Below are 14,826 nucleotides of genomic sequence, written 5' to 3'. Positions count from 1 at the left end.
AGATCTTAAATGACACATTAATGTGATTAATATAATGTTCTCATCTATTTACAGCACAGAGCATCAGGATAACTTGCAGCGTTTTAAATATGAAGTCTCACTGGGACTAATAAAAGTACACTCCCCATGACTAATCTCTGCAGTTCAACCTCGGTGCATGAACATTTGCACAGATCTAGTGAAATTCTGCATTGTGCACCATTTCAAATGAGAAATATGTCTTCACTTGAAGGTATTGCTCTGACTATGACATAACAAAATATTAATTCATTTATCGTGTTATGATCAAAGTAACAGCATTAAGACAGTGAGAGATTGTCTGCTTTTATGTTACATGCTCACTGATGTGATGTGAGCTGCATAAAATCTTGTCTTAACAACATTTTCCACAATTTATCCATGGATAGAAGTGACTTGTGTGAAGACAGCAACAAAGCATTGGAGAGGCAATGCATACCATAGCCTCTCAAAGTTAATATATAAATAGATATTAAAGGTCCACTGTGTAAGATTTAGGGGAAAGGGATCTACTGACAGAAATTTTATATAGAATAATCCTAGTGATGTTTTCACAAGTGTGTTTCATCTAAATGATACAAATTGTAGTTTTATTTACCCTAGAATGGGCACTTTATATTGAAATACTTTATATTTAGGGGGGGTCCTCTCTATAGGGGCCGCCATGTTTCTTGTAGTAGCCCAGACTGGACAAACTAAACACCTTTTGAGTTTTTATTAAAAAATTAAGGTTACCACAGGTTTTCTTTGATGTTTGGAAGGGGAGGAGGAGGTGAGGGGTGTTCAGCTGCAACATGACACTTCACCACTTTATGTCACTAAATTCTACACACTGCAACTTTAATATACAATCCATCCACGGATTGAAGTGGATGGATTGTGAAGATCCACTTCACATATATACATATATATATATACATATACTGTAAATTTCCGCCAATGACGGCGACCTGTTAAATCAAAAAAATGTTTATCTGTCCATGCGTTTATGAGTTATTTTGTGCACAGACAGACAGACACACATGCACGCACACACACACACACACACACACACACACACACACACACACACACACACACACACACACACACACACACACACACACACACACACACACACACACACACACACACAGACAGGGGTGAATATATGACTAAGGGCTTAAGTATCTGGACTAAGCGAAAAATACCCTCCAACTTGCAAGAAAGAGAACACTGTTTCATGTCTTTCTCCTGCATCCTCTGGTGACCTAACCCTATACACCCTGGAACACACACACACACACACACACACACACACACACACACACACACACACACACACAGAGCTATAAAAAATGCAGAGAGGAATGCTCGGACGTCACAGTTCTGCTAATATTATGTTATGTCTGTTGAGTACATAGGCAGAAGGAACATCTGTGGCAAAGTGGAAAAGACGACAATTTTCGAAGTATACGCCCAGAACAAGCTTCTCCCAACCATTACAGAAACAAACATTTAACTCAAACGCTGTCAGAAAAACAAGTGTTTATGGCTCATAACCAGACAGAACATAGGGTTAGTCTGACCCTTGCTCTGGGGCTTGATCTGACATTTGTGATTGAGAAGCTGCAGAACAACCTAGCAGAGGAAAACAACCAACATCTTCATCTGCTGCAAAATGATGAGTGAATATGCGCTAAGCAAAGCCTGGTACCCCTTCTCCAATAGTTAAATCCTCTTTTGTAGTGTCTGAATGATGTGACTGTTGACCACATCTCCAATACAACAGTGATTCACACCAAATGAGTCACATAGTGTCACTCTTTAAATCATCGGGTTCATTTCACCCTGCGGTCCCATCTCTGTCTACGTCATTTCAGCAGGGCTTTGTGTCCACTGACCGGGGGTTCGATCCCTGGCTGTTTCAGTCTGAATCCTGAAGCACTGTCAGTGGTCACTAAGGCTAGGAGAGCAGTAGTATAAAAGGCAGTTACAAATTAGTGACAAATTCTTCATATGGAAAATACTGGTTAAATACCTGGTGAGGCGTGGCACTAGAATTCTTGGTAGAGAATATGTCAAGTTTTTATTATTATGAAAGATAAATGATCAGAATATTTGCTGCAACTGTAGGTGATTTCTATGCAAAACTGAAGAGATTGAGTTTCCTAAAAAAAAAAACATTAAGTTCAGCAAGTTGCCTTGAATCGTTTTCCTAAATTGTTCTGTTTTGTGGTGGTCACTGTTGCAGAAAGCTGTCTGTAGGGTGGGATGATTTAAACGCTGCTGTGCATCAAACATACACAAGCAATTCATTTTCTTAACAAATAATAGTCAGTGTCAAGGTCATCTTGTTTCAAAGTTTTTAATTCTGTGAGACCCATGACAGAAGGCATGTAATGCTTCCAAATGATATGCAAACTTTTCTCCAACTGCTTGCTCTTCAGTCCCCATCTGAACCCATACTGTTACCCTCAGGAGATAGCTGTTCCTCCCTTTAAAAAGTACCTCCATTCTACCAATCTGAGGGCTATTTTTGTTCTGCTGGGTTTCCTGCAGAAGTCTGGGATTGTGGTTATGTTGATTAGTGGCTTGGAGACATATATATATATACTTCGGAAAAAACGCCCAAAATACAGGCCCTTCTGGAGAGGCAGTGGGGCAGGAGTGGAGAGAGAGAGAGAGAGAGAGAGAGAAAATAAAGTCCCCAACATACCACTAATGTTTCTGCAAACCATTTGCTCCACAGGGACCTGAAAGAAAAAGTCACTTCATCATGTGCTTGAATGATACCGTATGTGATTTTGCCACAGCGAATCAGCCAGAGATCTGAACAACCTCAGACTCGTAAACATCTTGTTTCCTCCAGGGGGGGCGGTGTTCACTGTTCAGATCCTCAACAGGCTCCAGTTAATGGCTGCCTGTATCCTGAACCTGCCCGCTGTTATTGTACAGTTGAACTATTGATCTATTGGCCCTTACTGTGTCAATATTGGCCTCACACAGTGTTTGGGCAGTTCTTACCCTTGGCTTGACAGAAAAATATCTTCAAGGTTCATTTTTTGAAATTGTCTTTGTAATAGGTGAGAATTATTTTTAAAAAGTACTAATAACTATTATTGGTTCTAGACTCGTACTTTCTCTTGAGAATTTATTTGACTTAAGACTTGTTCTGACTTGACTGCTGGGACTTTTGCTTCTTCTATTTCTTATAAATGGTTTGCTCCAATGTAAATACAGTACCTAGGCTTCAAAGCAGATCCAACCTGGAACAACACAACTAAGAAAATCACAAATTGTAGGTTTAGCAATAAAACATCTGAACTCTGACAGCTGGTTGTGACGATGGCAACTTTTTTTTTACCCTTTGCCAACTGAACCTTTGGATCAAGAGACTAAAAGAGTTTGGTGAAGGTTAGAATTAAGATGTGGTTACAGCAGGAAAAAAATCCTTCCAGTGCAAAGAGGTTGTGGCACATGTTGGGAATTAAAAATCAGGTCATTGGGGTTGAAGTCTTTTACCACTTTATTATTTTCCACTGCTTCTATCTTAAATTTAATGCCACACTGGAATGTCAGTCATCTCCTCTGTGTTCACTACAAGGTGGAACCAACACTGGCTGAAGGACAGAGCAACGGACTGTACCATTTCAAGGATGGCAATGAGCCAAGTTAGTAATTTTTGTTGTGGGACCAAATCCCCGAAAGGATTATTTCTGAAATGTGTTTGTCATCTTAGTCCAAAATTTGTTATTATTTTCTCAGAGCTGAGTACTTCAACAGAAACCACCCTCAAATAGGAACCATATGGACACATTTTCCATTAGTATTTGTGATGATCGACAATTCTCACAGTGGAACGAGGAAGAAAGAGAAAGATTGGTTTGACAAATACAGAGCATGGTGGTGATGGATGAACAGTTAATATAAGACAAATGTCCACGTAAACGGAGCAGATATTGATATAGATATTGGATCATTGTAGCATCAAGTTTTTTAATTTGGTAATAGGATTATAGTGTGTCCCTGTTTTGCAAAATCTGGTTGTCCAAGAAATAATATAATTGAATATAAAATCTAACAGTGGAACACATTTCCTTTGTGTTCAATCTTAATCGTTGCCACATTGTTGAGTGATCAAAATATTTTCAAAATGGAAAATTGTCCTCGCTGTTTTTGTATCACAATAATCTACTGATGATCCCACTGCGAACACACCCAAGATTGGTTATCCAACATCAGATGAGTAACATTTAGGGATTTGGTTTAAAGCTACAGTTGGCAGGCGTCCTGTTGGCCTCAACAGTGTGATATGTCACTGCAACGTTTTTAATTTGAATCAGGCCCGAGAGTAAAGGGGCTCAGATGGTGAAAGGGATGAAAGTGGGTTATGGTGATATTAAATATGCTGAAGATCACAAAAGTACTATTATGTTTGCTGCGTTAGTTTTTGATGATGAAAATGATGCTGCGCAGCTTTGGGAATTACTTTTAATTGCCTTTGAGTAAATGTCATTCGAAACTAGTCATCATTTACTCATCTTTACGGTATCTATTGCTGACTCTATCTATGAAAACTGCCACATTCTTCCTGGTCATTACGCATACTTAGTTCCATCTGCTCTATTTCACTGTTGGGATGCACTCCTGCCTCACCCGTCCATGACTTCATGCCCGTACTGCTGAACTCCACTGGGATTGGCCCCACCCGGCTGGCTGTGTTGACTTGAAGTCCAACAGAGAAATACTGCAGAGCTTCCTCATCTTTCTTGTATAAATTACCACCAAAGTGTGGTAAAATGAGTGAAGTCATATGCAAGTCACAGGAAAATACACATTTAACATAGCTGCTGCGGTTGTCTGCAAACTAGTGGAAAGAAAATGTATTTCGGTTTAAGAATCAGTGCAGTAGATCAAATCAGAGTAACAGGATTGATATTTGCACAGCTCCTCTGTAATAACGTTTACCTTCAGTATGTTAAGACGGGGGTCAACCTGACACAGCTGCCTGGCATATTTCCCCACTCGGTGAATAAGATTCATTTTGTTTTGGAGCAGTATATCTGGATGCCTGAATAACGTCTCTTAAAATGTCACATTAAACAGACTTTTCCCCTCAAAGAAAGTGTATTGTTTTCCCTGCTTTAACATCTTTTTTGTCAATGTGTTGTGCTCCACCCCTACATCCTGACATATATTTTGTTGCTCGATAGGCACTGAAGAGCATTGAGTCATTTTGGTGGAGCATATTTTTTCGTGGATTCATCCACTTAGAGGAAAAACGATTTCTTGCTGTATCCAGGTATCTCTGAATATTGTGACTATGAGCTTAGCTTTCTTGATTAACGAAATGCTCATATGACGGTGGCTGTCATGAGTGTATTTATCACATCATGAGCCACCATGTCCTCTAGAAATTATATTTCTCTGCAACCAAACTGCGACAGCAAACACATTCTGTGGAAAACATAATTGCAGCCAGATTACATTTTTTATTGACATAATAAGGATATGTCGTTAATTTACTTATTTGGCAAGCCTGGAACTGCCTTGAAGCAAATATTGTTCTTTATTTTGTGATGATTGTAAGGCTCATTTTAAACCATAGTATGACTAATTTTGTAAAAAACAACGAAATCAACTTTGGCTTCCAATTAACATTGAGCTCACCATAAATGCTTTCAAGGTCAGCTGGAGGCGCAGCAGCAGAGCGAGCACGACTGATAACGAAGCGTTTTGTTTTCAGAGTGTCTTTGACGCAGATGGGTAGTGGACTAAGGCTCAGTGCAGCCGGAGCTTTGTGCCATCGCAGAGGGATTTCAGCTGAGTGGCCCCTTGGGAATGTTGGATTGGTTCTGTTGCTGCCAGGAAGTTCTGCCCTTCATTCCCCGAAACTCCAGATCTGAGACTTCTCCTTTAATTGCCTGTGTGTGAGGTTTGGCCCCTGGATGCCACATTGAAGAAATACTGCCCTAATCCGGAGTAAGTCAGTGTGTACGTATGCAGTGTTGTTACAGGCATTAGTTTAAAGCGCTACATCCTTGCTTGGATGTTCTTGTATGTACGAGTAGATACTGTATGTTTACATGTGTTTACATGGGTATGTAAATCTGTGAATATAGGCTTGGTGTGTGTGTGTGTGTGTGTGTGTGTGTGTGTGTGTGTGTGTGTGTGTGTGTGTGTGTGTAAGCAAGTGTGTGAGTATTTATGAGCTTCAGTGCAGGGATCAAACTTCTCCAACTGAGAGTAAGAAGTGCTTACTGAGCACATTCGTTAATTTCTATGGGCCTATAAAGGACAGGATATGGATAAATAACAGGTGACGTGTTTATGACCATATTTGGTTCAGGACGACTCCTTCGCTTTCTTCAGTAAAACAGATTATACATACTGGCCACGGCTGAATTGTCTAACTCGCTTGTGTGAAGAGTCGGTAAACAGCTCTCCCACTGAGGTTTCCACAGGAATGCAACTTGTTTGTCAGTTTTTACAACATGTTTTATGATCGCCAAAGCTAATGCTGTCAGGAATGCGGACGAATGTAAATGTTGTCGTATTGATCGCTGGAGAAGAAAAAAAATATCCCTGCATCTCTTTAGGGGCCAGATTTCAAGCTGCAGCTGGCTTGCAGTATTTTTAAAGTCTTGCTCAAGGGCACTTCAGCAGAGCGGAGCAATGCGAATCATTCTAAATCCGGCTTTCTTAACCACGAGGCCACTCCTGAACCAGGCATCTTGGTGACCTGATTATTTTCTGAGTTATTTGTTACTTCTTCATGATTTCTTTACAGATGCTCTTTTAGGAAATTATTGGTTCAGTTAGATTTATTTGACAAGCTGATTATAAACTATAACAAATGAGGATTTGGAGGTTTATTTGAAGTTTGAGATAAAAACAATAAATCATTGAGTCAAAGTTTAAAAGGTTTTTCTATCAAACAGCAACATCAATAACTACGGCTAATTAGTTTCATCGCAGTGTTTTTTGAGTCACACGATTCCTGCTCTGAACTCGATATGAATTAATTACAGAGCACAAAGCTTGTGTATGATACATCATCGAGGCAGCTGTTGATTTTGGATTGGATATCTTGTTTCTAAATGCACTATATCACTGGACACACCACAGAGCTCTCTGCATCATTTCTCTTCTAAAGTGTAAAAGTTCACGTGTTTTGGGAGGGTCTTCCAAAAACAATTACCTCGCACTTGGAAATTTCACCCCTGCTCGAAAGCATGGGCCTCCGCTCACATGCTGCACTCGATGCAAATTAACTTGTTTTGACTGAGATTAGGTCTAAATCAGTCACTAAACCCAGATAAGATCTTGGAGAAGTATCACTTTACTTTGGCTCTTGGGGAAATATTCTCTGAAGGCATATTTCACCAGGTGTGAAGTACATGGCTGTCATGGAGGTTCGAGAGCAGCAGGGCATTTAGGATGAATTGTTTGTGAGGATAACAAACAGTAACTTACATTCCAACATCACTCGTGTAAATAACTGCCCTTATATTTGATTTGAAGAGCTGAGTCGTCACGAGGGACTTGTAGATAGAGAGGGTCACCCCTGCTCTGAAAGCATTTGGTAGCTTATTCCACCATCGAAGACAGTAAACCAGAAAAGTTTGGACTGTGATTGCCTTGTGTGCAGGGACGGCGATTCCAGGCAGCAAAGAAGACAGTGGGTTACGGTTAGAAGTCGCTCTGTGGGCACTAAGCTTTGGTAGCTTGAATATGATTTGGGCAGCCATGGGTAGCAGGTCAACAGGAAGTGAGATATGTGCACTTTTTTGGCTGATTAAAGACCAGGCACATTCTGGAGCATCTGTAAGGGTTGGGAGATGAAGAGGCCTTTTTGATGTTGTGCTGGAGAGATTGATTGGCTAAGACGTTTAAGAGTTCAATCTTAGGATGTTTAGCTAAAGGTTTGCGTTCCTTCCTCCATGTGGTCTGAATCCATTTTTATTTACTGTTTCGAACTCACCGGACAGAAAGTTGGATGTTGTTGGACACGTAGGGCTGCATGATGTAGTGCTGATATCTGGAAGTTACGCACATTTTATCCTCTTCAACCCTCTATGACCTGCAGATACCCACAACATCTGACTCTGAGCACATACAGAGAGACATTTACTTGTATCTTTATAGACATGTAGCTCCATCCAAACATAGTCAGTTGATCACAGTACCACATTCAGAACATACCGTACAGGTAGTCTGTATGTCTGGAGACTTACTTTGATTCTAGGTGGGAGGACAGTAAATCAGAGCCTTTGAGGGGGGAAAATACATTTATATACAATTAATTTGCAGCGGCAAATAACTTGTGAAGAAAAGATATTTACTTTTTAATTAACAAAACAATGAAACATTGCTAATGAACAAATTTTAGTGAGTCAGAAATGTGTTGACCTAAAGCAGTAAAATGTCCATTCATGTTGATCTTGCTGGTTTATTACAGAAAAGATTTATTGACTTCAGACACAACATGTGTATTTACATTTAACCAAAAATCACAATAATTCCCCAAGTTTAACCAAAGCACTGTTGTTGCCTAAACCTAACCACAGATTATGGTTGACGTTGATGTGAACCCCGGTCTGTGGAGTGACAGTTGTTGTGCACTGTGTACACCATCCTTTCCAGCCATCTCCAGTCAACTGTATAAAGGTAGCACTTCATTCATTCAAAGACTTTAAAGAGTTTTATAGTATGTGAACATAATTTCTAAAAGTCACATCTAACACTTAATCAAATCCTCCCCAATTAGAGTGAATAAAGGATTTATAATGAAATATAATTTCTATATTTGTTGAATTATATCTTGAAATTTCGATGTCATTCTGTCTTAATACCTTCAAAGGCGTCATGATTCCACTGAATAAGCTCCAAGATAAAACTGGCAATGCACTTAATCACAATTTTGTTTTGGGCAATAGAACTAAAGGGTCTTCTATTTTCACATGGAACCAAGCAAAGACAGGAGTGTATTCAAAGTGGGGATTAGACATACGGTGTACATAGGTGGACTAATGTAAAAACAAAGAAAGAAGAGTGTTTGGCAGGTCGACTCTAACTGCATCTTGCAGGATCTTATCTACATGTACTCACAGAAACCTGCTGAGGGCGAACACATGGATCCAGGTGTGGGAACGTGAGATCAGTACCTACAGCATTCTTACCTCTTTCTCTGCTTAAACTCTGCCTTTGATCGGCTGCTTCACTTTTACTGCCTCGGGTCCTCACCTATTTAACGTCAATCATGAAGAACATGGCCACGTGCCAAAGTTGTAAATGTATCAGTAGGGTGGCCAAGACTACTGTGTGGTTTCTGAAGACCTGGGAAAGAACCTCTGTGTAATTAGAAAAACTAGAAAGAATATTTGGACTTGGAGTTTATTAAAGACACAGAAACTAAAAGCAGCCAGCTGCACCTGTGAGGCAATTCTTTCAAGCATTTATATTTAAAGATATAATATGTAACCATTCCTCATTAAAATGTCTAAAAACGAGTAGACCTGTGTTATATATTTCAGCGACTTGTGTATTTTTACAATCCAAAGTGGTTCCAACAATGTTCAAACCCAGGGAAATATCCTGGGAACGGGTGCCATCATTTTGCACTTTTGACGTCATTTGGAGCTCGATTGAGGTGTGGAGCCAAGGTATCGAGGTCCCGCCGATATGAACACTCGAGCAATAACCAGTCAGTCTCAGCTTTCAATGACGACATTTCACCCTGTTTTTATAGCATTGAACAAGTAATCAAAACACACGTGGCCACATTTGGACTTTCACGTATTCTTTTGTCTTAAGTTTTCTTTTGAGTATTAGGGTTCCACCTTCTCTACAGCTCCCGCTCTGTGGTACCCACTCACCCAGAAGACATTTTCTGACCCATTTGCTTTGACACTTTACTGGACAAAGCTCATTGATAAACCTGCTGTTTATTAATGGCCAACATGGGCGGATTACTGCAGCGCTGCCAAAAACAACTTCGACTCCACCCAGCTGCTAAACAGCTTTAGTCTGAAATTATGTTTTCTTATCTCCTACATTCTTGTTCTGTCATTGTTTGTTTTTCATTTTGTCTTGCTTCTTGCCTTTAGCTCAGCGTTAAGGCCAGTGTAATGGAATACTTTCCCAGAAATATCTTATAATAACCAGCAATACCAACTTACCATCCTGCACTGTCCAAAAGTGCATCAAGCAAGGATAAAGTCACATGGCTCAACAAGACAACCATACAAAAGCAGTCTGTCATTCCTACTTACAAATATTCTCGATTGCAGTTCAAGCTGAATTGGAGTTTGGGATTTTTCTCTTTCTGTTTTAACTCAGCAGCTGTTTAAAACAGCATGAATGCATCATCTCTTTTCATCCACAACAATTTGTCATCACGTCCTAGATTCAGACTTTCTGTTTTCTAGGCGTTTCGCTGATTCTCTGACCTCCAAATATTCAGCCTCAGTTTATTATTCTCTCTGGGCCTTTTGCTGTTAACTCAGTGTGTTTTGAAATGCAATATGCAGCCTGTCTCCAGTGCAGAAAACTGGGCCTTATTAGCACTTTGTCCTAACCTGCTAACAGTCCATTGGCAGTGAATCAGAGAGCTAGCCAATGCACATTAAGTCAGAGCCTGAGCTAACTTTGCTAAGGTGATGATTGCCACAGTAAATTAAATTAACGAGACTCTCGATCATCGCTGTCAGCTCTGCAGGGCCTGCTGTTCAAAAGGCCTGAATCTGCTGCACCGAAAATCAGGTCAGGAGCTCTGTGCAACATAGCACTGTATAGACACATGACAAAAACAAAAATGTATAAAATCATTTCCATAAAGTCCAGTGAGGTTTTGGTAACATGGAAATTGCATCGACTAAGAGGAATGAAGTTGTTAATGGAGAATGTTTTGACCAATAACGTTTTTTTAAGACCCCGGCTCTAAAGAACATGGGGGATTTGCGACAAGAGGTTAAAGTGAAGGGATGTGTAAATGAGATCACATCTATTGTATTTAACAGTGGTAGTGGGGGAATTTTCACTACTTTTGTAAATATTAAAGGTCCAATGTGTGAAAGTCAGAAATTGAACAAAAATGTATCCTCGTGATGTTTTCACTCGTGAGTTTCATCTAAATTTTACGAATTGTTTTCTTTACCGTAGAATGAGCAATTTGTATTTACATCGGCGGCGGGTCATCTGAAAACATGCAACTTCACCACTAGATGTCACTAAATCCCACAGACTGAACCTTTAATACAACAGCGTAGAATTACTTCCTGCATGCAACATTTATGGAGCTGCTTAAGTCCCTTGACTTAAGTCCACACGACACATATCTTGTGGGCACATGATAAACTTTTTAATTACTGTATATATCACTAGGTTGCTTGTGAATTTCCTCCTGGAGGATCAATAGTGTTATTATCGATACCTTATAATTTATTGCTTGTATATTAATCTGAACTTGTTTATGTCAGTAGTAACACACTGAGCATTAGATAAAAGTGGGAATGTGCAGTAAGATGTAAAATATCTTGGATTAGAAGAAGGAGGTGACAGAAAATAGAAACTGTCAAGTTAAGCACCTCAACATTGGTCTATGCAAGAGGAACTATATCTAGTTTCACATCTATTTAACACACAGACAAAAACAGCAGTCAATTCTTTTAGGGGTGGGGGACAATTTGATTTGACTGTTGCTGTGTTGCTGCCGTCCACACTACTCTGGAGTTTTGGTGCTCATAAAACAGATTACTTTGTAAACGTTGGTGGCCCCATTCCAGTTTGAAATCTCTTCTGGTGGTGTTGTTTTACGCTCGGGCAAAAGCAGAGAAGTTTGGAAGCGATGATGCAGTCTCCTGCATTCTATTCCTGATTGGTCCTTATCAGTCATGTCTCAGTGAATGCAAATCATTGCTAACATTTACTGACAGTTACAGTTACACCTCGTAGTCGGTCCGAGAAAATAAATCCCTGCCCTTACTTTGCACCATTGCTGAGTATCTGAGTTACTAAATATTGTGTTACTACCCTGCACTGTTGTCACTTTGCAGCTCTCTAAAACAAATCCAGATGATGTTTCCCGCTGATGATACTCAGCTGTTGTGTTCTCATGGTAAACACAGTGGTATGTTGCATCAAGTTTTCTCAGCAGAAGTCTCCATCTGAGTCACAGCAATGGAAAGACTGATTATTTCGACAATCATTTCCTCTGTCTTTCCACCTGGTTGCCTTCTGGTTCCAAACAAACCTCAACAGCCACCACCAAGAGCAGTAAAACTTTCAGAGAGTGAGAAGATTTGTGCTCTTTTCCCCAAACATGACAGGAAAATGTCCTGGTATAAATCACCTATTGCAGCCTTGAGACTTCTTTATGGCTGATATCCTGCAGAGATACTTCACTTCACTCCCCCCTCCGGACTCTGCAGGCATCACGAGCAAAGGCTGAACAGGTAGATCACAGATTACCATTATTATTACATTATTGTTAACTCTTGACAGATTTGTTTTTTTTTAAGGTTTGAATCAATTTTAACCTTTTAACTTCCTCACTGAAATTAGGCTTTTGAACCTTTCGAGTAAGTCTTCGTTTTTATCATATTTTACATTAACAGTTAGGAATTTTTCACCTGCATTTTGTCCTGATGAATGCTTTTAATAACTGTTTAATAGCTTCTATATAAAATCAATCTATCGCATGAGCACATGGCTCCTGCCTGTGAGTTTAATGCACATCATAACATTGCACCGGCGTTTAAACTGCCAAAATAAAGAAGAACAACAATAAGAAATGTGCACATTCACCTGGGTGTCATGTTTCCATCACTGCCGATCGGAGCTGATAAAAACCTGTGTCTACTGCCGAGTCATTTGACCCAAGAGTGAAAACTGTTTGCAGCCATTGCAGACGAAAGCCAAATGTTAGTGAGTGTTAGTGGATTTTTAGGTAGTTTGAAACATTTTTTTTGTATCCCACCTGTGTGCAGCTCATCCGTCCTGCCGTTGACTGAGAAACCATATTTCATATTTAACCTCTGACCGCTCGCTCTTATTTTAGAGCCCCCCTGAGAGAGGATAAATCTGGATCTTTATCTCAGCAGTAAATATCCCTGGATTAGAAGTGAGGTGGGAGTGAGATGTACGTCTCTGGGACAGCATGCATGTCAGATTTTGAGCGCAGGTGTGTGTGTGTTTTTTTTGCACATGGACATTTGTATGTGAGCATGACTAGTTCAGTGGGGAAAGAAAAGGAAACAGGGTAACCTCATCTCTCCTTTATGTCTCATGTAAAAGATGCAAGTGTGAGATTACTCTCAGCTTCGGAGGTAATTGTGTATATGATCCATACATGAGCTCAGCCCAAGCTTAAAATGCCTCCAAGAACAACACAGGACCTTCCAGTTTTCAGGAATCCGATCATGTGCTGATAAGACCTGAATGCTATTTCTGAAACACACACCGGATCACCTCTATCGTCTTCAGTCATCACTATATCAACATCGTCACGTGCGCTGCGGCAGTCGTGTGGATTGAGGTTCACTGGTTCCATTCTCTCGGGCATCTCTGTCTTTTTATTTATTTAAGGGTTATATTTCTGCATTTTTGGATCGTGATTCTGTATCCTCACCATCAGTAAATTTACATAAAAACAGAATCACTTAGATAACATCTGCATGTTTTCTATAAAATCCACATTTCACAACTACAGTCAGATATCGAATTATGCGGAAAACATTGAGCCATTTACCATATTTGTATGAGTCCAGATGTGTGATGGCTGCAGGGATCATTGACCACAGGTGAAACGCATTAGAACAGGTGGAGACCATAAGGGCGAGACACAAGACAAAGACAGGAAGAAAAGAGAGAGAGACACATGAGTTTCAAAATAAAAAAGGAAACCAAGATCTCAAAGTACAAAAACCAAACACAGAAATCTAGAAATGCAAACACAAGGAAAACAAAGTTTCTCAAAAGTTCAGAAGGGGAGCAGAATCATAACATAACATAAAGTCTCTTCAATAGATGATCTTCTTAATTAAAAATGGTTATAGTGTCGGCATCGGAATATAAACAAGGATAGGACTTCTACAATATTTACAACTTTATAAAAAGATAATTTTATTATTCTACACTGTTTTCATTTGGTAAAGAGCTATTCGTTACACTGTGAATAAACAAATCATCTGAGTGATGCATAAGCAGAGCGTACTGTATGGTTTGAGTCCAGAGTTGACTTGTTTTTTGAGTCCAATTGAATTTGATCTTTATTGTGCATCGTGCAGTGTTCAGAGGGAAGCGAAGAGCATTTAGATTGATCCCGGCCAGCCGTCAGATGGTTGGGTTCATTTCTGCCATCTGGCATCTTTAGGCTCTTGCACAGTTGAAGCAGTCGATTCCACAAACTCAGCTTTTTTTTTCTTCTGCGAAAATTGGGGAGACACAGTAAAAGTGAAACCAGGACATGAACACCAGAGTATTGATACTCAGAGTGGCACACATGGTCAATGGAAACAAACAAACTTATTCTTTGACAATAGCCAAATGAGTCCGGAGGGGCTGATGAGACATGTACAGTGTGAGCAGGTCATGGCTTGATGATCGGACAGTATATCATGAACTTTGGCTTTCCATCACATACGATTTTCTCACACTGTGTGAGCTGGAATCAACCAACAACATTTATAATATCACAGCCTGTACCCAACCTCTGCAGAGCTGCTGTGGTGTGAAGCGTGCTGCAGCTCAGAGAGAAGGATTATCTAGTGTTTGTCAAGATTCATGATAATAACACTCGGCATGAAAGATGAATTCTTCTTTTCC

Source organism: Hippoglossus hippoglossus, chromosome 21 (assembly GCF_009819705.1).
Source record: "Hippoglossus hippoglossus isolate fHipHip1 chromosome 21, fHipHip1.pri, whole genome shotgun sequence".
In the NCBI taxonomy this organism is placed as follows: Eukaryota; Metazoa; Chordata; class Actinopteri; order Pleuronectiformes; family Pleuronectidae; genus Hippoglossus; species Hippoglossus hippoglossus.
The sequence above is the reverse complement of the archived record's forward strand: the minus strand, read 5'-3'. Positions refer to the sequence as shown.